Source organism: Anabrus simplex, chromosome 1, assembly GCF_040414725.1.
Source record: "Anabrus simplex isolate iqAnaSimp1 chromosome 1, ASM4041472v1, whole genome shotgun sequence".
NCBI classification, from domain to species: domain Eukaryota; kingdom Metazoa; phylum Arthropoda; class Insecta; order Orthoptera; family Tettigoniidae; genus Anabrus; species Anabrus simplex.
In genome coordinates this window covers 274,585,044-274,608,650 of record NC_090265.1, presented here as the reverse complement: position 1 = coordinate 274,608,650, position 23,607 = coordinate 274,585,044, and the positions used below count along the sequence as shown (strand labels likewise).

Below are 23,607 nucleotides of genomic sequence, written 5' to 3'. Positions count from 1 at the left end.
GGGACATCACTTTAAGTCTCCTGGAAAGGAAATATGAAGGAACTGCAAAACAATTCTTGCAATTTTAAGGTACCAAAAAGTGACCTGGGATAATTCATACCCAAATTAACCAACTTTCAGCAACAGGGCATATTTAATCAAGAAATATGACAGTTAATTGACAAACATGGTTTGAACATTCTGGTTGTATACAGAGCACACACTTGTGAAACAAGAAGTGGCAATCGTGGAGCTGCAGTTTAGTCTGGCATTGTTTTTATATACTTGTAGGCTCCAGTCTTTAGTCTTCCAAATCTGAACTCACTTGGTCAACTCTTGTTCATTTACAACTAAGCGAGTATGGGAAGGCGAGCCAAAGTATTGCTGAGGAATGTCCGCCTCCATAGCATAGCGGTTAGTGCTATTAACTGCCGTCCTCGGAGGCCTGGTGTTCGATTCTCAGTACTGCCAGGGATTTAAGAATGGCAGGAAGGCTGGTGTGTGGTTAAAATGGCACATGCATCTCACATCCACTGGGGGTGAACCTGAAAAGAGCTGCAACACCTCGGTATGAGGACACGAGTTTACTTCGTCTGGCTCTATGGCTAAAGGGTTAGCATGCTAACCTTTGATCAGGGGATCCCGGGTTCAATTCCCAGCCTGGTTGGTGATTTTAACCTTCATTGGTTAATTCTGATGGCTCAGGGACGTGTGTGTGTTTTTCTTTTGTCTTCATCATTAGAATTCATCATAGGTAGGGCCCCATACTCACAGATGTGCAGGTCACTTATATGGCGTTAACTCAAAAGACCTGCACCAGGCTTTTTCGGAGACCACATGCCATTAACAATGAGGAATGATTTATTGAATACACTAATGCTGCTGCCACCAGCATTGCACCCTCTTGTACTGGTTCTGGGCTTTTCCCATTCCTCACTGATATTTCTTTCATTTCTTATCAAAGCCATCTACAGTTAAAGCCAGAAGGTACGCTTGACAACGCTGTATCTGTCAAGTGAAGGCCGAGACAAAAGGGGGCGTGTCCGATTTTGAATGACTTCACCCATATTCACTATATTTAGACCAACACGATGATTATGATAAATGCACTCTTCGTGAAAGGGTACTAAGAAACACACACATCAGTAAATGCATTCACTAAGGTTTGAAATACACATTTTACATTAATAAAAATAAAACTCTTTAAGAACGGTACTCACAAGCTTAGTTATTGTGCAGCTTTGACAGCTTCCTCCGCTTAGTGTTTTTATGCTCACTGCTGGCATAACTCGTGTTCTTCATCTACTTTCAGCACTTATTTAACACGACATTGGAAAATGTAGACAAACAAGCTATCGCACCATTATTGTCACGCCCACAATGACGGCGTACAAACCACAACTGTTGATTGTCATCTCTTTCTAAAGCAGCTCAGGATAGAGAGAACAGAAATTCTTTATAATTTTCACAATCCAGGTAGTCTTCGTATACCACTGTTCTGCAGACACACACAACACAACGTGATGGCACCGCTAACCCACCTCTCTGAAGTTCTTCAAAATAGGAATCACCTGTTTCATTACTCTGCAGGAGAACTAAACAAGTGTCACAGCGTATCTTTCTGGATATTGTCCTTAGTGTACACCCAGAAATGTACAGCATATTACCCCTGACATCTCAAAATGCTCAAAAAAAAAAAAAAACATGATAAAAGTGAGTCTATATAACTTGCTTATTACTTCCATATTGAGCCCAATAACATCTATCTTGATGAAATAAGACATTTCAAATTGGGTAACAGCCAAACCTCACTTTTCCATACCTTCACCACCACCACCACCACCACCACCACCACCACCACCACCACCCTAGAACACCCTTAATCCCAATTTTCATCTCACTTTCTAGGACTTGAAGTGTAGTAATATCGTTACAACCAATAAGCTATACGTACTGACTAAACCTTCTTTCTAAGTTATCACTTAGAAATTTTCTTGACAGTAAATAAATTGCTTTCACAGTTCCAAACGAAACTTTTTGAGTAGGGCCTAACTCTTCTTCCTTTTAGTGCAAATGATAATGATAATAATAATAATAATAATAATAATAATAATAATAATAATAATAATAATAATAATAATAATATTTTCTTTACGTCCCACTAACTACTTTTACAGTTTTTAGAGATGCTGAGGTGCTGGAATTTAGATCCTCAGGTGTTCTTTTACGTGCCAGTAAATTTACCGACACGAAGCTGACGTGTTTGAACACCTTCAAATACTACCAGACTGAGACAGGATCGAACCTGCCAAGTTGGGGCCAGAAGGCGAGCGCCTCAGCCGTCTGAGCCACTCAGCCCAGCCCTTTTAGTGCAAAGTTCGAATTGTTCCCTAAAAAATATGAGGCAAGTCAAAGAGTGTGCTTTCACTGCTTACCTCATGATACTCTACGAGATTGTGAAGCATTTTAATATATTTATTCGTACACATTTAACACTAACACTACAATTTTTTTTTTTTTTTGCTAGGGGCTTTACGTCGCACCGACACAGATAGGTCTTATGGCGACGATGGGACAGGAAAGGCCTAGGAGTTGGAAGGAAGCGGCCGTGGCCTTAATTAAGGTACAGCCCCAGCATTTGCCTGGTGTGAAAATGGGAAACTACGGAAAACCATTTTCAGGGCTGCCGATAGTGGGATTCGAACCTACTATCTCCCGGATGCAAGCTCACAGCCACGCGCCTCTACGCGCACGGCCAACTCGCCCGGTCTAACACTACAAGAAGTGGTTCCTATATAATTTAATAAATATGGATTTGTTTAGACCATTTTCATATTTTACCATCTGCTAAACATGTCATTTCTCTTACCAATACCTGATAACTTAACATATACAGTGACATTCATATCTTGGTGAATTTTTAGTAAATGGGTTACATTTGGCATATCATCCATCTTCTTGTTTACCCTACTCTACATCTCCAGGCTCCTACCTTCGGGACCTTTCCTTTCAACACTTTTCGATGACAAATATTTTGGCAAATTTGGGAAAATAATTGGACATGCAACAGGAAGAAGCTCATTAGGTTTAGGCAGTAGTATAGTTACGTTGACATCACAAATTTTATCCCCTGTTGAAAAACTTTTGTGTGTGACATGTTTTATGCATACGACTGAATCCTTCCCAGGTTTCCAACCATCCCGTTTAAAATGACAAATCTATTTTTGTTTTAATTCCTCGTCTGAAGGAAAACTAAACGAAGTATCAAAACCTTTTCTAATGCTATAGTTGTTACGATACCTGGGGCACAACATTTTCTGGGCATCTGCAAATACACAAAACATTTTATTAATAAGCCAAATTCAGTCGGCACCTTCACAAATAATGTTATTGATTTAACGTCCCACTAACTACTTTTATGGTTTTCAGGAAATGCCGAGATGCTGAAATTTTGTCCCTGAGGAGTTCTTTAACGTCCCTGTAAATCTACCGACACAAGGCTGACGTATTTGAGCACCTTCAAATACCACGGGACTGAGCTGGGCTTAGAAAGCCAGCTCTACAATTCAAGCTACTCAGCCCTGCTTCGCCTTCACATTATTTCGATAATATGCTCTATGTATGCTTATTCTATCACTTTTCTTGTTATATATACTCGAACCTATCCGTGAAAAAATAAACGAAACACGAGAAGAAGTTCACTAGACATCAACATACACGGATAGATCCCGCGCTTTCACCTTGGCCTCCACTGGATGTTGCCAAACTTACATGACTCCGGCTTGTAACTGTAGTCGGCTATGCTTTTTATACATTCTCCGTAGGGTCTTAGCCCTTATTCCTTCTGTATTATTGACATTTTTGTGATGTTTGCAATTTTTTGCAGCTCCTCACTTACAAAATCACTAACTTCTGCATGTTGCACTCAATTTCAAATTCTCTTGTACCATACGGTACAGTTTGTCAATAGGAATAAAATTATACCTCACTTGCCACTGTAACAACGTCCATACGCTAAGCAGTAAGCAGTGGTAACTGATTGGACTGTTAGAAACAGCCCTGACATGTGCAGCGTTGCTGTGTGATGCAAGCCAAACCGGATGCATTATGTACTTCGATCCTTCAACTGTTGAAATGTACATCTAATATGTACATCAACTATTCCCACTGACTTCATACTTTCGGAGCTACAGCAGTTTCTGGCGCTTAGCTTTTCGGGTTCCAACTATTTCTTTGTCCATATCCCTGACCTCTCTTTCAATGAGGATTCACATTAACAATATCCGCTGAAACACTAAATGCAAAACGGAAAGCAGCACGATTTGTTCTGGGTGATTTCCAACAAAGGGGTAGTGTTACTAAAATATTGGGGGGAAGGAAACAAGACGCTCGACTGTGAGGTATGTTACAAGTTATAAGAATCATTGTGAAATCCGTATTGAAAGTAATTCATATAAAATAATATAAAATTTATTTCTCTTCCACCTATTCTATACAATCAATCATAAAATCAAGTTTATTTTGCTATTTCGCTTCACGTCGCACCGACACAGATAGGTCTTATGGCGATGATGGGACAGGAAAAGCCTAGGAATAGGAAGGAAGCGGCCGTGGCCTTAAGTAAGGTACAGCCCCAGCATTTAACTGGTGTGAAAAAACAATCTGCAGGGCTGCCGACAGTGGGATTCGAACCCACTGTCTCCCGGATGTGAGTTCAAAGCTGCGCGCCCCTAACCGCATGGCCAACTTGCCCGGTAGGTTTTATTTATTTGAATAGGTGGAAGAGAAATAAATTTTATATTATTTTATATGTGGTATGTTTTGAGCTGTCAGTGGCGAGTTGGCGTGGAATGACATAAGTAGAAGAATAAGCTTGAATGGAACTTTTAAAAGTAGGAAAGATCACAATATGAAGATAAAGTTGGAATTCAAGACGACAGATTGCTATAGTAGCCCCTGTGTATAAAAAAAAAAGGCTAATAGACATAAAGGTGAAAATTACGGGCCAGTAAGTTTCACATGCATTGCATGCAAGCTTTAGGAACGCATTTTTTCTCATTATATTAGACATGTTTGCAAAATTAATAACTGGTTTGATAGAAGGCAGTTCTGGTATAGGAAAGGTTATTCCACCGAAGCTCAACTTGCAGGATTCCAGCAAGATATAGCAGATACCTTGGATTCATGAGGTCAAATGGACTGTATCGCGATTGACATGTCTAAAGCATTTGATAGGGTGGATCATGGGAGACCACTGGCAAAAATGAGTGCAAATGGACTAGACAAAAGAGTGACTGAATGGGTTGCTATATTTCTAGAAAATAGATCTCAGAGAATTAGAGTTGGCAAAGTTTTATCTGACCGTGTAATAATTAAGAGGGGAATTCCTCAAGGCAGTATTATTGGACCTTTATGTTTTCTTATATATATAAATGATATGAGTAAAGAAGTAGAATCAGAGACAATGCTTTTTGCAGATGATATTATTCTGTATAGAGTAATACATAATTTACAAAATTGTGAGCAAAATTGTGTGCAAAATAACCTGGGAAATGTTATAAAATGGACAGCAGGCAATGGTACAATGATATCATCAGTCGTTTTACTCATTGCTGAGCATCGTGACCTCATTTCTTCACTTCATTAGTAACTGCACCCTTAACGAGATTTTTCCATCCTGAGTTGTCTTCAGCTCTTCTTAAGATATTGTGAAGAGGTAGACCGGTAATCTTCTTTGCTTGGTCTAACCATCTACTTGTTGTTCTGCCTCTTGGTCTGGTGCCTTCAATTTTGCCTTGCAGAATGGTGTTTCCTAAATTGTCTCCTCCTCTCCTCAAAATGTACCCCAGGAACTGGAGGTAACTTTCACAGACGCAGGAAGATAGACATTTTGTGATGCTCAGTTCTTCTATAATGGAGGAATTTGTTGTTCTTTCTGTCCTTGGTATTCAGAGCATTCTCTGCCAACACCACATCTCAAAGGCATCTATTCGGTTCTTGTCACTAGCCTTCACAGTTCAGGTCTCACAATCATATAGGAAAACAGAAAACACCAGCGATTCCACCAATAGTATTTTCACTGTTTTGGATAATGCCCAGTTCTGCCAGATCTTTGTAAGTTTAACCATTGTGGCATGTCCTAGGACAATCCGTCATTTTATTTCTTTATCACAATTTCCCATGTTACTGATTATGGAGCCAAGATATACACAATCATTCACCAACTCCAGATCTTTCAGGCATCCTGTTATTTGGATTGGGATTTGACTTTGTCAGTTGATAACCGTTAGTTTGGTCCTTTTCATGTTAACTTCTAGACCAACGGGGTCAAAAGTCAGGTTGTGAGTTTCACTAATAGGAAAAGTCCTTTCCGTCTTAATTACTGCATTGATCGGGTATGTAAATAAAGGTTACAGACATCTGCACATTGTTATGAGGGTGTTTAGGGATTGTAGTAAAGATGTGAAGGAGAGGGCATATAAGTCTCTGTAAGACCCCAACTAGAGTATGGTTCCAGTGTATGGGACCCTCACCAGAATTACTTGATTCAAGAACTGGAAAGAATCCAAAGAAAAGCAGCTTGATTTGTTCTGGGTGATTTCCGACAAAAGAGTAGCGTTACAAAAATGTTGCAAAATTTAGGCTGGGAAGACTTGGGAGAAAGAAGACGAGCCGCTCGTCTAAGTGGTATGTTAAAAAACAATGAAGGTATGTATTAAACCATCTGTTCAATATTTTAATAAATACCTTCATTGTTTTTGAACTATAACTATTTTCAATATGGATCAGTAATGAGGTTTATAACTTGTAATAAGTGGTATGTTCAGAGCTGTCAGTGGAGAGATGGCATGGAATGACATTAGTAGATGAATAAGTTTGAGTGGTGTTTTTAAAAGTAGGAAAGATCACAATATGAAGATAAAGTTGGAATTCAAGAGGACAAATTGGGGCAAATATTCATTTATAGGAAAGGGAACAACTTACCAAGGGAGACGTTCAATAAATATCCAATTTCTTTGAAATCATTTAAGAAACGGCTAGGAAAACAACAGATAGGGAATCCGCCACCTGGGCAACTGTCCCAAATGCAGATCAGTACTGACTAATTGATTGATTGATTGATTGATTAAATATTCATTTATAGGACAAGGAGTAAGGGTTTGGAATAAATTATCAAGCAAGATGTTCAATAAATTTCAAAGATCGTTGAAAATATTTAAGAAAAAGCTAGGTAAACAATTATAAATAAATGTATTTATGAGGAAAATAATTGAAGGAGAAACTGGCACCTGGGTGACTGCACTAAATGCAGATCATTTATGACTGATCGATGGGAACATGCAAAGATGTACAAATTACTGGAAAATGGCAAAAAAACTATAATGATGTTCGTTTGGTACTTAGTATTACATTTTGTAATATGAAGTGATGAAATGAGTATTATTTGAACATTGCAACATCGATTTTTAAATACCTAACTTTACATATACAAGGCAACAGGAGAAGTTTTTGGACATTCTCCATTTCTGAACTTCAATGTTGTATGTTAATTTGCTGGAGAAGTAAAAAGAGTACAGATTAAAGTTTTACTACTCTTATATTACACTGTTTGCCAGCGCACAACATATTTGGGCTGAACTACTTTATAAAGTATATTTACTTAAAAGCACAGATCGTTAAGGCGCTGGTCTAAACTGTCTGACACTGAGGTTAGCCGGTTCGAGTTCTGTTGGTCGAAAAAATGTTCACCATCAGAATGTTGGCCGGCGAGGTAGGGGAGGTGGTGGTATACAATTTCTAATCACTAGATTACGTGCCAAAAGCCTGGATTAAATTCAAAACCTCTCTGCAGTGTTTGTATGGAGTGAGGGCATATGACACTGTTGATGGTGATTCGTCCATCGGATGGGGATGTTAAGCCTTGAGCAGACCCCTTGTTGCTATTCGACAGGAGTAGGCTATGTGTCGGCACCGGGTTTCACCCTCTCCCTACTAACATATATCACGTCATTCATTTCATCTCATTAACTCCTCTGATGAGGTTGACGTCAGGAAGGGCATCCGGTCATAAAAACCCGCCACGACAGATTCATCTCACCTCATACCCGACCCCGTAAGGAAACGGGACAAGGGTTGGACAAACAATAAAAAACCAGGAGATATTTTGTCAAATATGATAGCTTTTGTTACAAGCAGTATCACCACTAAAAAAACCTAAGCAGTTGACTTAAAATGAGTTTTTCTGTTCAAATTGCATAACTCAAGCAATGATATAAACTGTGGAACGTACCAGAGCTTGACATTTGCTCTTGTATTATACTGTCATGTCGCATTACTCTGTTGTCCAATCACAAAACTCCCTTCCAGAACACTTTGTTAGTGTCTGGAACTGTTCACATTTCTTTAGATTCTCTCTCTTCTGCTTCAGGAAGGGAAGTACAATAGCCTTTTTGTGTTGGCAGTATTCCCAAATTTGAAACTATGGCTCAAGCCATCAATGAAATCTTTAGTCATCATACACCATGGCTTGATGCAATCTTATTAAAAATAATAGTACTTTGAAACACCAAATGATTCATTGTCCTGCCTTCACGCATCATTTCCCACTGACAAATTTGATGAACAATTCTTCTTACTCAAACATGGTCACCATTCTTTCCAGTCATTTGTACTGTCTTGATTAACTTCTAATACATGGGACTTGTTCTACTCGATAGATGATCCTTGTATGAGTTTACAGTATTGCTGAACTTTGTAGATTCTATCTGCTTTATGTAGCATTCTCTTAATAACACTGAAGTTCCTATCACAGGACAGAAAGGAGTGACCCCTCTGGAGGAAATACTGTTTTATTATATTGAATCTTCCTACTTCAACTAAATCAATCAGGAATTGCACTATGGTATTACTTTTTTTTTTCTTTTCCTAGGACAGCTATCACTGTAAAAGGGAAGTTCTGTTTTACCTGGAACTACTTTGTTACATGAAAGTACATAGTTCATCTGGTGTTCTTCGTGCCTTTCCTTCATGGTTCACATACAGTTTCTTCCTTTTTTTTTTGCCAAGTTATGTTTGCCAAAAGTATTCACACTTAACTGTTTGTAATTTAGTAGAAGTCTTGTGCCAGAATATGAGGCAATGACACAGTTGCCTTGTAATAATCAAAATGCAAATCCAGCAGATTTTCCTGGTGTTAACACATTTCAGTTAATTCTTTTAGTGCAGAATACAATTTCTTGCTTCTGTGCTTGTGTATCAACAGTTCTGCAGCAGAAACACTTTTGGCATTGTCACAGAGAAAATGATTCTTGAATTTACACTTTACTTCTTCACAAGAACTGCACAGATCCTTTTGTGGTCTGCCAGACCTCGGAGAAAAGTTCTCTTTAATGAGTAGCCTACCATAAATATTACAAACACTGTCTTCGCAGATAATTGAGCATCTAAATATTTCTTTTCCTGTGTAATGTATGCATTCTACGGGGAAAGATGATCATAAATTTTATGGCACACACCTTCAGGAACAGCATTTGCACTCGATTTACCCGAGTAGATCTTTGGATAATTTTCCCTGTTTCAGAAAGTTTAACAAGCTTAACTTGCTTAGGTGATATGCCATGAGCTTGCTGAAATATAGTTGAGGCAGTGAGTGAGAGAGTGGGCTATGCTGAGAATTTGGTAAATTTGAGTTATTGGTACCCTCGTGTAGGGCATACATTCATCTTTCAATGTGCACGATATCAAACACATCCGTTGGCTTCTTCCCTCCTTGTTTAAAGAAACTTTATAGAAATTACTCATTTCATGTTTATGGTATGATACAGTGAGCTATGCTTAGCAGATATAAGCATTCATGATGTACACAGCCTGTAAGTTATACAAGCTGGCCTATAGCTGCGCCTGTTCTCAAACACGTGTTAGTTGTGTACAACACGATGGACGGTGAAGGAGTAGTAATAATGAGCATTTACGAAGAAAAAAAAAAAAAGAAAGAAAGAGAAATGACGATAAATGGAGAAGAAAAAAAGGCTTAATTACATAGAAACTTAGGAGTAGAGTATATCAGTGATGAAAGAAATAAGGTTGTTTCTCCAAAGCAGCAAGGTGTTGGATGTGTGTGGGGCTTGCAATCAATGGCAACTACTCTGAGCTGATGTAAGTACCACAAACTTATAAAACTGAAAAATATGATATATTCTGTGTATTCTATAAAACTGGTGACTATCATTAACAAAATGCTTTTTTTAAATTCGAACTGATAAGTCGGCAAGAATGTGGAGGCATTTACTCAAAGAAAAGAATTAATGAAAATTGAAGAAATAGGCATGTATCTTTCACATTAAAAAATTCCAGTCCTACAAGAAGAAAAATTTCATTTGAGGATTTGAGGTTTCTTCTACTTTAAGAACCACAGAATTACCATGCACTCCAGCCAGATTACTAGAGTACAGCTGAGGATGTTGAGGAAGACCCCTATATCTCAAGGTACTGAAATATTATGTTTTCCTTGTTATTAGTTCAATATTTGATTTAACTGAAGATTTAAATACCTTTTGTGAAGGTGCAAAGGATCTACAGTAACTGGGTAATGAAGGTGATTTTTGAGCAAGTATTATGTAAGACTGATGGGAAAGCTGATAGATGGAGGGAATGATGGGATCATATTGTTCTACCATGTGATATTGTAATTGGAAGAAAGAAAATTTTGTGAAAAAAAAGAAAAAAAAGGCTAACATTACAAAGGAGATGAATTAATTTTAATGCAAGGTTATTTTGTTTGTGTGCACGTGAAAAGGGCCTAAGTAGATGGTTAAATGATGAATTAAATCTAACAATAAGAAATCTTGGTTATTAAGTGATTCGCAAGCTGCGCTGAATGCGATAAATAATAAATATAATCTAAATCCAATAGCTGTAGCTATTAGAATCACAGCTCAACAAAGTCCGCACATCTGTTTTGACTGGATTCACGGTCATTATGGAATATCTGGAAACGAGAAAGCTGATCTACTGGCGAAAGCAGCGGCTACATCTAATTTGGAAATTTCTTATGACAAAAATCATAAAGAAGCAAGTAATCCATCAATGGAACAACATTTGGACTTCTTCCACTAGAGGCCAAGTTGCCAGAGAAATATTCTTCCCTGAGGTTTTCAACCGCCTACAAAGTAATGTGTTGGTGCCAAGCTTTGAAATTATTCAATTTTTGACCGGTCATGACAAATTTGGTTACAATTTTCATCGATTCAGAATTAATTGTCCTGATGGCTACGTGTGTGTTTGTGGATCCTCACAAACGGTGGATCACCTACTGTTTGAATGTGCTGCATTTGAAAGAAGAAGGCATGACTTGAACTCTCATTTGAATTATTGCAACACTGCATTATCAAAACCCCTGTATCATTTGTTTAAGAAGCCGTGCTGTTACAAATATTTTATTAACTTCATCCACTTCATTTTCTGTCGATTAGATACATGAATTCTTTTTCATTGTAAAACTGAATATGTATTTTAACTACAATCCTAGTATACTATGTAAAATAGGGTTCCAAACTGCTTTGGATATTCAATAATAATAATAATAAATGATGGAATTAGATCCTGTAAATAATTTTTCTAAGGAGTATGATTTGTATACTTTGAGATGGTAAACATAAAATATACGTTAATAGCAATATTTTAATCTTTATTAGGGCAAACACAAAATGCAAAATATCTCTGTTCCATCTGTCTGTGGCATAGCCCACGCTCGCACTCACTGCCTAAGTTTTACAAATTCAAATACAGCAGGACCAATAGCTACGAGATACTTTGCAGAGGCAGATTATGCTTTTTAAAAATATTAATATATTCCCAAGATTATTTTGGCCCCATCTTCTCTCTCTCTCTCTCTCAATCGTAGGTGCAAATAAAAAAATAAAAATCATTTATTTTATTTTATTAATAAATAGGGTTCCAGAAAGCAACAACTCTGTCAAGAGGAACAATACATAATCACAACAATGGTGGATTAACGTGTAAGGTCTAAAAGTGAAAGAGTAATAATAGTGGTTTTACATATGCTTTGAGAATCACTATTTAGCTAATGGAGAGTACTATATTAAGTGGATTATTATCAAAGTAACATTACAGGAGGAACAACTTTTTGACTTTTAAAGTGTCTTTGAAAATAAAAAATATACGAGAAATAACTGTTACACATTTATAGTGCCTAACAGGTATTTCTTAAGCTTATTGCAAAATGGCACAGTTTTAGAGGAACACTGTTATATTCAGATATTAGTAAGTGCCAGTCCGACTCGTTGGCTGAATGGTCAGCGTACTGGCCTTCGGTTCAGAGGGTCCCGGGTTCGATTCCCGGCCGGGTCGGGGATTTTAACCTTCATTGGTTAATTCCAATGGCCCGGGGGCTGGGTGTTTGTGCCGTCTCCAACATCCCTGCAACTCACAACCCACATACAACACTATTCTCCACCACAATAACACGCAGTTACCTATGCATGGCAGCTGCCGCCCACCCTCATCGGAGGGTCTGCCTTACAAGGGCTGCACTTGGCTAGAAATAGCCACACGAAATTATTATTATTAGTAAGTGCCAAACCCTGTTGTATAATTTTGATGAATATGTAATATAGTTTTTTGCCTTGTCTTATATGAATGGATGTCAGTGACTTTAGGAACTTCAGAGTTGGTGAACATTTTATTATGCAAGACTTTATGAATAAGAAGTGATGCATTTAATGAGATTAATTTCTCAAGAGGTAATATATTTGTTTCAGAATACATTTTATTTCAAGAATGTAGTTGATGGAATCCATACATAAATCGAATAACCCTGTTTTGCAAAACCTCCACAGTATTTAAGTTATTTTGGGTTGCTTTGCCCCAAATGAAACAAGTAAGAAAGTCAAGATTGTATCATTGTGAAATAAATTAGACGAAGAGTGTCAATTGTTATTAGGTATTTAATCTTGCCAATGATACCAACCAAGAGAGAGATTTTATCTTTTACATTTAATATACGAGGTGTCCAGGAGAGAGCGCTATAAATTATTAGTCCAAGATATTTAACTTCTTTAATCCATTGCAACTTTGTTGTGCCAAATAATATATTTGCAGTTGCATTTAGGTCATTTTGTGATTTATGGAACATCATACAGACAGTTTTTGAGTAATTGGCTGTTAGATGAATGGCTGAGAAAAAATCTAAGATATGACAGTCATGCTGGATATCTGCAAGTATTTAATCTTCAGAATTTGATGAATAGAACAGTGAAGTATCATCTGCCAGAAGTGATATTTTACCTTAAGAACACAAGGCTATGTCATTAATATATATGAGAAACAAAATTGGACCCAATATGGAACCTTGTGGTACACCAAAGGAGCTCTTTTGTAATTCACTTTTATTCATGCTAATCTGAACATATTGTTGTCGATTTGATAAGAAATCCTTAAACCAGAGCAATGAGGGACCTCTCACACCTGCCTTTTCCAGTCTGTAGATCATAAATTCATGGCTAACAGTATCAAAAGCCTTTTTTAAATCAATAAACAACCCAGCCGTCTTGTAACCTTTATCAATATAATTTTGAAACTCAATTATAATGTCCATTAAGCCATGATTCACCCCAGACTTTTCTCTGAAGCCATACTGAAGTCTGGATCAATAACTGCATTTTTCGAGGTAACTAATAAGCCTAATTTTGACAACAGTTTCTAAGATTTTAGATAGTTCAGGTGGTACGGAGATGAGTCTGTAGTTTCCTGGGCTGGAACTATCATTCTGTTTGTGTATAGAAACCACTCCAGAGATCTTTATGAATTTGGGACAATGCCTTTTGCCAAAGAGCAGTTGATAAATTCAGATATTGGACCAGAGAGTGCTCGATTACAAATGTTGAGAAGTTTACTGGAAATTCCATCACTAGCAATTGGACGTAGTTATGCATTCGTAGACTAAGCGACAATTTGCTCATTTCAGGCTTTTCATGCATTCTGGTGGCCAGGACATCAAACTTTAATATAAAAATAAGAAATGCCAACTTTCTTCAGTAAAATTTCCTGTACATTAGAAAAATCTAAGTGCCACACAATTTAAGTCCATTACTGTGTTTTGCATTTGAAGACCAAGTATCATCTTAAAAGGCAATAGTAGACCAACCGACTAAACATTCTGCAATTGTAGACTAAGGCTGTCACAGGGTCTATAAATGCTTTGGTTCTTAATGCTGATGTGTAGTTCTGGCGGGCTTTCAGTTTAAGAACGAAAGTTCTTCTACTTAATACTGCATTTGGCATCTGCGTCGTTTAGCAGCTGCAGTATATTCTGGTGGGTTTGTGTGTCTAAGAATGCGTATTTCCTTCTTTATAATCTCATTCCTGTATTGTTTTAACTGCTGCAGTATTAACAAATCTCCTAGTAAGCTCTAAACGTGTATCCTTCAAGAGTAAAGATGATGTTAGAAGCATTAGGAATAATTGTTATGAAAATGCTAAGATAGATTTTTCATATTCCTATTAAAAGGGTGGAATGGTAAGGTTTATAATTGGATATTTAACATTTTTCAATACCTATTTTAGGTATCTCCACAAGATCTGCCTTCTTACAAACAGCATGCTGAACACCGCATTCAAGAAGTAACTAAATAATAATAATAATAATAATAATAATAATAATAATAATAATAATAATAATAATAATAATCGTATGGCCTCAGCTACCGTGTACAGACATTTCAATTTGACGCCATCTGGCTGTCTGCTCGTCAATTTCGACGTTCCGTTTTACTCTAGGCCCCCACTAGATGGCAGACCGAGTAAACCGAAACTCTCTTGGGCGTCTATGGCTGAGATTTAATGAATTTTGTCGGGTAAACACCAAATGTGTCACCAGAGATCTTTTACATGCCGACATCGTACGACATGGAGTGTCGAATGGACTTTTTTCCGCCCTTCAAAAATCCGACTACCTCTGCCGGGTTTGAACCCGCTATCTTGGGATCCGGAGGCCGACACTCTACCGCTGATCCACAGAGGCAGCAAGAACTAATACCGCGCAACACTTTCAAACCAATTTCCTTATACCTACTGAATGTGGCGGAGGTGTTTCTGATCTACATGATCAATTTGATCGACTTAAAACGGACAATAATCACTGTGAAAGTAATACATTTTCACCTTCATTCAACCAGGACCGTCAGCATTGTGACATTTCACCTCCAGTTGGAAGACAATGTGTAAATGGTTCGCATGAAGTTGTCACATTTGATGATTTGATGTCAAATTTCAGTGCCCATAATAGTTACGACAGAAGAGCTCAGGAATTAATAATAAAAACACAATTAGGGAATGTTGGGGAAATAAGCCAATCTGGTGAAGATGTACATGTGTTAAACGAAGTGTTTCTAATGAAAAGCCTCAGAAAGACTGATGATATTCCACGCTTGTAGCACAAATGTTCAGATAACAGTATTCTGTCCAACAACATTTCTATTATAAGTGAAATATTTCCTAGCGTATTAGGAAATATTTTATGCCAAAATTGTGAGGAAATGCTGGAAACTGGCACCTGCAATAATTTTGCCCCACATGGAGATAATGGGACATCAGATATGGAGATAGAATTGGACACTAGTGGTGCTATTTCAGATCGCCGACCAAGAAAACGAAGAAAGTGAAAATTTGAAGATCAAACATGACAAATAATGAAAAGGAAGGTGAATACCAATTAAGCCTACATCAAAACCAGGGAAATAGTTACATTTAGTAAAGAATTTTGGGATTACGAATGTGATTGAAGGTTCAAATGCTACAAATTAGTCACAGTGGAGGAGAGACAAGTGACATTTACTAATTTTCATAAAGCTGGCTCTTATGAAGCTAGATGTCAAATTATAGCAGGAATGGTATATGAAGTTAGATGCCAAATTATAGCAGGAATGGTTAAAGAGGTCAGTATTAAGCAGAAGAGAGCAGTAGGATCTGAGAAATGCAATGTGTCCAGAGAGTATTTTCTGTGCAATAGGAAAGTGTGTAAAGCAATATTTTTACAAACATTACGAGTGTCGAGTTGTGTTGTTGACAATGCTTTAAAAAAATGAAGCGATGTGAAATCGTAGATGGGAGAGGGAGTGCTGGAGGACATAATCAACTACCAGAAGCTAAAGTCCGTGAAGTATGTGAACACATTTCAAACTTTCCGAAGTATAAATCACATTATTGTCGTTCACAAAGGCAGAGTATTTAACTCCATGTACTGCTCTCAATGTGATGTATGGTCTATTCTGTGAAAACTATGTGAATCCTGTTTCTTTAGCATTGTATAAAAAAATATTTCTAACCAAGTTCAACCTAAAGTTTAAAACACTAAAGAAAGACACATGCAATACATGTCATGCTCTTACCATGAGGATAGAGAATTCATCAAAATTGGAGTCTTCACTAGCAAAAGAAGAACACGAAAGTCATTTAGAGGAAGTAAACCTTGCAAGGAATCTCATGAAGCAGAATTTCATGCAGGCTAAAAATGACATTTTGAGAGAAACCAAATGCATTTCGTTCGATTTGGAAAAGACATTGCCACTCCGAAGAATACCTACAAATATAGTGTTTTATAAATGCCGACAATGGTTGTATAACTGCGGTATTCATGATTCTAAGGACAAAGGATTTTGTTGTGTGTGGGTGGAAGGAGATGCTGGAAGAGGAGCCCAAGAAATTGGATCGTATTTAAGAAAACACATACTGGCTCACGTATCACTATGCACAACACATTTGATTCTCTGGTCAGATTCATGTGGGAGCCAGAATCGAATATAAAAATAGCTTTGTTGCTGAAAACTATTCTAGAAGAACATCCTAGCCTACTGACTATCACACAACGCTTTCTAGTTCCTGGGCACAATTTCCTGAAAAATGATTCAGACTTTGGTGATATTGAGTCTGCATTAAAGTTCCAGCAACGTCTCTATGTACCAGAAGATTGCATTAAAATAATGAAGTCTTACAGAAAGAGAAAGCCTTTACAAGTCATCCAAATGGTAACGGATGACTTTATAGGTACATCGGCAATAGGAAGTGCGATCACCAACAGGAAGAAAAATGTTGAGGGTGCAAAGGTACAGCGGTTACTGTTCAAGGAAATCAGAGCCTCTGTCAGCTTTTGTGAAAAGTGATCTAAGACGCCCGCTTCTGTAGTGTAACGGTTAGTGTTATTAGCTGCCGTCCTCGGAGGCCCGGGTTCGATTCCTGGTACTGCCAGAAATTTAAGAATGGCAGGAGGGCTGGTATGTGGTTGAAATGGTACATGCAGCTCACCTCCAATGGGGGAGTGCCTGAAAAAAGCTGCACCACCTCGGCATGAGGACATGAGTTTGAATTTTGAGTGATCTAAGACAGCAAACCTACACAGAAATAAACATTGGAAAAAGAACTGGTCGAAAATCTGTCGGCGACAGCCTACTTTTCTCAAGAAAATTGTTTGAACTGTGGCCCGAAGGAAAACCAATAAGCTCAGAAAAATTACGTGATCTGAAGTCCATGTTTCACTTGATCCCTAAAGACTGTTTGGAATTTTATCAAAAGTTATAATTAGTTCTCCTACCACAGCTGATGATATTGCAGGTTTTTCAGGAAAGCCTGATTTTGAAATAACTCATGAAGTCGTTTGAGAAGGCGAACTTTACTCTTTTTCTTATGTTGATTTTACTATTGTTATTTGCATTATTTACTTGTGAAGTTCATACACTATGATGAACATGGGAAAGGGTAATAATAAAAAAGTTATTACTGACTATAGAATATAAAATATTAACAGTGTTTTACTGTGATATTGTGCTTGATAGTTCATTCTTGTAGAAATGTTGTGCTAGTTTGGTATTAATCTGTTTCGCGTTTGTAGACTAAACACCGACTGGCGCTTGGACTCTGATTGCATTATAGAATTTCTGAAATCACTTTTAGACTAAGACGCTTTTTTTTAATCAAAAAATACTCAAAGTTTTTGCTTATATTATTTTAGAAAAACAAGATATGGTGCTACTTGAATATAATAAGATTTGATTTATAGAAAAATACATGACGTAAATATTTTTTCTTTAATCATTTGCAAAGACGCTGTTTTCTCAAAACATGAATTTTGTCGCTTGGTCCATCATTGCATAACACCATCCAATTGAGCGAGCATGTTTGAGAGAATTGATAATTGCAGATACTTCTTCTGGAGAACATGGTTCTTAGAAAAGGGAATTGATGATGATGATGCTTCTTGTTTTAAATGGCCTAACATCGAAGGTCATCGGCCCCAAAAAAAGGAAATTGTTGATTGTAACAGTACGTTCAGGATGTGGAACAATATCTGAAGATACTGTGGCAGGGACTGAGATAAAATGATTATTCAGGGCATTGCAAATGTCACTTTTATCTTCAAAACATTAATTCCCTAGCTTGGTACGAACAATATTGATTGTTGATTTTGAAGGTTTACCAAGAACTCCATTTATGAGTTGCCAGGTGTGTTTGGTGTTGTGTGGATTGTTTTTAAATTGATTATCATAGTACGACTTCTTGAGAGTCCTTTTCAGGGTTGTAACTCTATTGCAGTAACTTTTATATTCTTCTTTAATTATACCGTTGTGTGGGTGTTTTCTGAATTTACTGTAGAGAAGTGCTTTATGCCTGCGGAGTGATGCAAGTTCTGGCGTGCACCATGCATTCAAAATGGTGTTTGTATTTTGATGATGACATTTTCTAACTGTTGATGCATAGTCAAGACCACTTTGAATATATCTGGTTAAAGCAGCATATGAAGCATTTATGTTCTCACCATCTACCCACTAGAATTGGTATTGCTCAAAATATGATCTAGCCCTTTCATAACCAAGATGTTTATATGAGTGTGGCTTTGGCTCACTGGGAGTATAAATAGATGTCTTTGAAATATCTAAACTAAAGAGCAAGAGATTATGGTCACTCATATCATCAACAGACCTGTTATTAAGTCTCATGCTGCATAGAAAGCGGTTGATTAGTGAATTGTTCAAACTCAGTCTGGTAGGGTATATTGTGTTACAGTTTTTAAGGCCATAGCTCTGCATGAACATTTTATATTCATTAGTTAATACTGCATTTGAGAGTAAATTTATATTACAATCACCAACAATAATTATATTTCTCTTTTTTTTTTTTTTTTTTTGATGCAGGCTTGCAAAGGAACTGATAAAAGGACCAAACAAGAAGCATAGTAAAGAACTGTTGAAACTCAGCAGAGAAAATATAACATGGGTAGTAGGACTGTTGACAGGACACTGCCATCTGAAAAAACACCTACATAAAATTGGAGTAATAAGAGACAATATATGCAGGAAATGCAATGAAGTAGGGGAATTAGCTGAACACATACTTTTTGAATGTGAGGTATTGGGTAGAATCAGACTCTCCACTCTAGGACTACCAGGTGGAGAGAGAGAAAAAATCCAATAAGACCCAATAAGAACAACCTGCAGCTTTGTGAAGGGAACAGGTATATTTACGTGGGAATGAAGAAAAAACACGGTAGCAAAAGATTTTAGAGGTCGACGCTAATTAGGAACTTATATTTAGAGGCCCCATTAAGGAAAGAAGATGTCATCACATAGCTGTGTCCAGTTTGAAGTGAAAGGATTGTAAACAGCCACAATAACATAACTGCACCCTGACTTAGAAATCTCCAAAACCAGAATATTATGATGCTTTTGGACATTATAGATGATATTACATTGCCACGATTTGTTTTTAGCATAAACTGATAATCCCCACCCATAAGTGATTTATCAGAAGGATTCTAAATGAATGAAATGCTTCATAACCTGTGATATTGTAGAAATTAGACTCATCACCGTTTACAGACAACCATGTTTCGACAACAACTATTAAATGATATAGATGTTGATGCCCATAGGGAATCTGAAATATTTGTCCCGAATGAGTAAATTTATAATACCAATATAAATGGTTCGTTATTGGACATTATAAATTTTCAAGCTAACTCATTCCTGGTTCCCAGTGTTTCACCCTCATGTGTCAGGTTGGGCTCATCAGTTGGTACCTAGCACACCTACCAAGACACTGGCTAGTGCATACCGTGGAGGCCACTGCGTAGGCTACTTGGAGCCACCGGTAGTTTCAATGCACTATGAGAGACTGTGTCTCTTTACCAAAAATTGATGCCTGCTTGGCTATCAGATGATACAGATGTTGATTCCCATAGGGAATCTGAAATATTTGTCCCGAATGAGTAAATGTATAACACCAATATAAATGGTCCATTATTGGACATTATACATTTTCCAGCTAACTCATTCCTGGTTGCCAGCGTTTTGCCCTCGTGTGCTAGGTTGGGCTCATCAGTTGGTACCTAGCACACCTACCAAGACACTGGCTCCAAGTAGCCTACACAGTGGCCTCCATGGTATGCACTAGCCAGCGTCTTGGTAGGTGTGCTAGGTACTAACTGATGACCCCAACCTAGCACACGAGGGCAAAATGCTGGCAACCAGGAATGAGTTAGCTGGAAAATTTAATTTTTTTTGATTTGCTAGTTGCTTTACGTCGCACTGACACAGATAGGTCTTATGGTGACGATGGGACAGGAAAGGGCTAGGAGTAGAAAGGAAGTGGCCGTGGCCTTAATTAAGGTACAGCCCCAGCATTTGCCTGGTGTGAAAATGGGAAACCACGGAAAACCATCTTCAGGGCTGCCGATAGTGGGGTTCGAACCTACCATCTCCCGAATACTAGATACTGGCTGCACTTAAGCGACTGCAGCTATCGAGCTTGGTGGAAAATTTATAATGTCCAATAACGGACCATTTATATTGGTAGTATAACAACTATTAAATCTATATTCTGAATTAACTCTATGCGATCAGCAATCATCTCTAACTCACCATTTTGTATGCTACAAGAATTAAAATACATTATTCTCAAGGATGGAGCAATTGTCCCAAGTGAGGTAACCAAGTCACTATATTGAAAGTATGAGTTCCATTGTCTTTCTGTCATTAGTGTAGTTTAAAAGAAGAGGAAGATAAACAAACAAACAAACAAACATAAATATAAAACATAAAAAGGAAACTGTGAAGACTGACAGCTCATTTAGGCCTAGATGCTGCAAGCCTAATCAATTTATTAAAATCTTCTTCACATCTTATTGTAAAACACTTGAAGGGAGGTGGCAGAGATTTTTGCCAGAATCCTCCCTTGTCTCACAAATGCATGTTCAATTCCTTTTGTTCTAGCATCACAAGCTTTCTTGAAGAGAGATTCATTGTAGGGTGTAAGGTGTTCTTTCAAGCATATATTCACTTTTGGAACACCAAGGCCTAGGAGAGAAGAGGTTAGGATCTTCTGGCATCTTGCTAATTTCAAAAGGGCATCCTTTTTTGAGCATTGGGCTTCACACTGTTTTTGTTGAAAGAAGAAATCCTGTGAACAGTGTCGATGCTGTGTGGATGTATTGGTACATCCAGGATGTCTCCAATTTTCTGGACAAGTTCAGTTAAGTTTTCTTCTGAGTGGTACGGAATCCCAGATATTTTCAAATTATTTGCTCTTACTCTTTTTCACTGCTAATTCCATTGAATGTTGCCATTATTTGTAACATTTCTTCATCCATAGCATCAGCCAGACGGCCACGTCAACATCTGTTAAAACAGATCACTAACTTATTAGGCCTCAGCTAATGCTATCTCTCTCCAGTCGTTCCACTCATGACTGAGAATTACAGAGGACAATTGCCAACAGCAGTGTTATCTCAGGTTACACCTGCTAAACAAATGTGAAAAGCAATTTTAAGATTATACTTACTCTCATCCAATGTATTTCTTCCCATCAGGAAAAATTGGAAAATGTTCACAACTTATCGGCGATATCACAAATCATTTCTGGTATTTTTATGTTATGATACCACATGTGATACATAAACTACTATTACTACCTAACTTACCTGATACTACTGAAAGACACTTTGGTATCATAATGGAAGAAGAATACATTCTAACTTGGTAAATTTGAATAGAGCTTGACAATAATCATTAAATCACATGTAATTTATTATTTAAATTTAAACATGAGTAAACATTTTTCTGCATTGTAGTGGATTTTTTTTTTTTTTTTGCTAGTTGTTTAAAGTCGCACTAATACATCAAAGGTTTTCGGTGATGCAAGGATGCGAAAGGGCTAGGATTGGAAAGGTAGTGGTCCTTGGCTTAATTATAATAGTAGAGCCACAGCATTTGTCTGGTGCAAAAACGGGAAACCATGGAAAACCATCTTCAGAGCTGCCAACGGTGGGATTTGAAACCACCATCTCCTGAATAAAAGCTCATAGCTATGCGACAGAAACCGCACGGCTAACTTGTACAGTCATTGTTGTTGCTTACATGATATTTGACTACATTACCTGATATTTCTTGTGTGACTTGGCTACTCCCAATAATTCAACATCATCCTTAGCTAACTAATAAAACACCTTTCAAGACAGTGAAAAATTGAGAAACTTGTATTAAATCTGCCTTGATCAGATCTGGCTGGCTCCAGTTTCTAACATCTGTCCATTTATTCTTCATACTGAAAAACCTCTCCCCACAACTGCATTTGAGTGCTGGACACTTAATAAAATGCCTACTACTCTATTTATATTTGGGACATTTTTCATTGATACAATGGCAGAAAATCTCCAGGACGAGGAAATTAGATGAAAGTACATGGATATGATTAGCAAAAAGTTCCAAGCAATGTACAGTAATCAGATTCAGAATATAGAAAGAGAATGTGTGACATAAAGAGATTCCGTAGTAGAAGCAGCAAGGGGATACCTAGGAACAACTGTGTGTAAAGATGAAAAAAGTGAACGTCTTGGTGGAATGATGAAGTGAGAGCAGCTTGTAAACATAACAAGAAGGCGTATCAGAAATGGCTCCTCACAAGGACTGATGAAGACAGGGAATTGTACGTAGATGAAAGAAACAGAGTGGAACAAGTACTTGTTGAATCCAAGAAGAAGCCGTGGGAACATAGTAATAACCTGGAAAGGCTAGGTCAGGTAGCAGGGAGACCTGTCTGGACAGTAATATAGAATCTTAGGAAGGGAGGGAAAAAAGGAAATGAATTGTGTTTTGGGTAAATCAGGTGAACTCTTTAATAGATTGTAGGGAATCACTGGAGAAGTGGAAGGAATTTTTTGAAAATCTTCAATGTAAAAGGAAATCTTCCTGGTGGTGACATCGTGAACAACCAAGCTTATGGGGAAGAGGACAATAATGTTGGTGAAATTACGCTTGAGGAAGAGGAAAGGATGGTAAATAAATTCCACTATTATAAAGCAGCAGGAATAGATGAAATTAGATTTGAAATGATGAAATATGGTGGGAAGGTAGGGATGAAATGGCTTCAGATAATAATAAGATTAGCATGGAGTGTTAGTAAGGTACCTTCTGATTGGACAAAAGCAGTAACTGCACCTGTCTATAAGCAAGGGAACAGGAAGGATTACAACAACTATCGAGGTATCTCATTGATGAGTATACCAGTATTCACTGGCATCTTGGAACCGAGGGTGCGATCAGTGGTTGAGAGGAAGTTGGACGA

The 23,607-nt window shown here is 37.6% G+C and overlaps 1 protein-coding gene across 2 annotated transcripts in view; it reads right to left on the bottom strand.

Moving 5' to 3' along the window:
- The window catches only part of LOC136886855 (rho guanine nucleotide exchange factor 39), a 393,358-nt gene that overhangs the window by 51,669 nt on the left and 318,082 nt on the right, over positions 1-23,607 (bottom strand). The window lies entirely within an intron of this gene.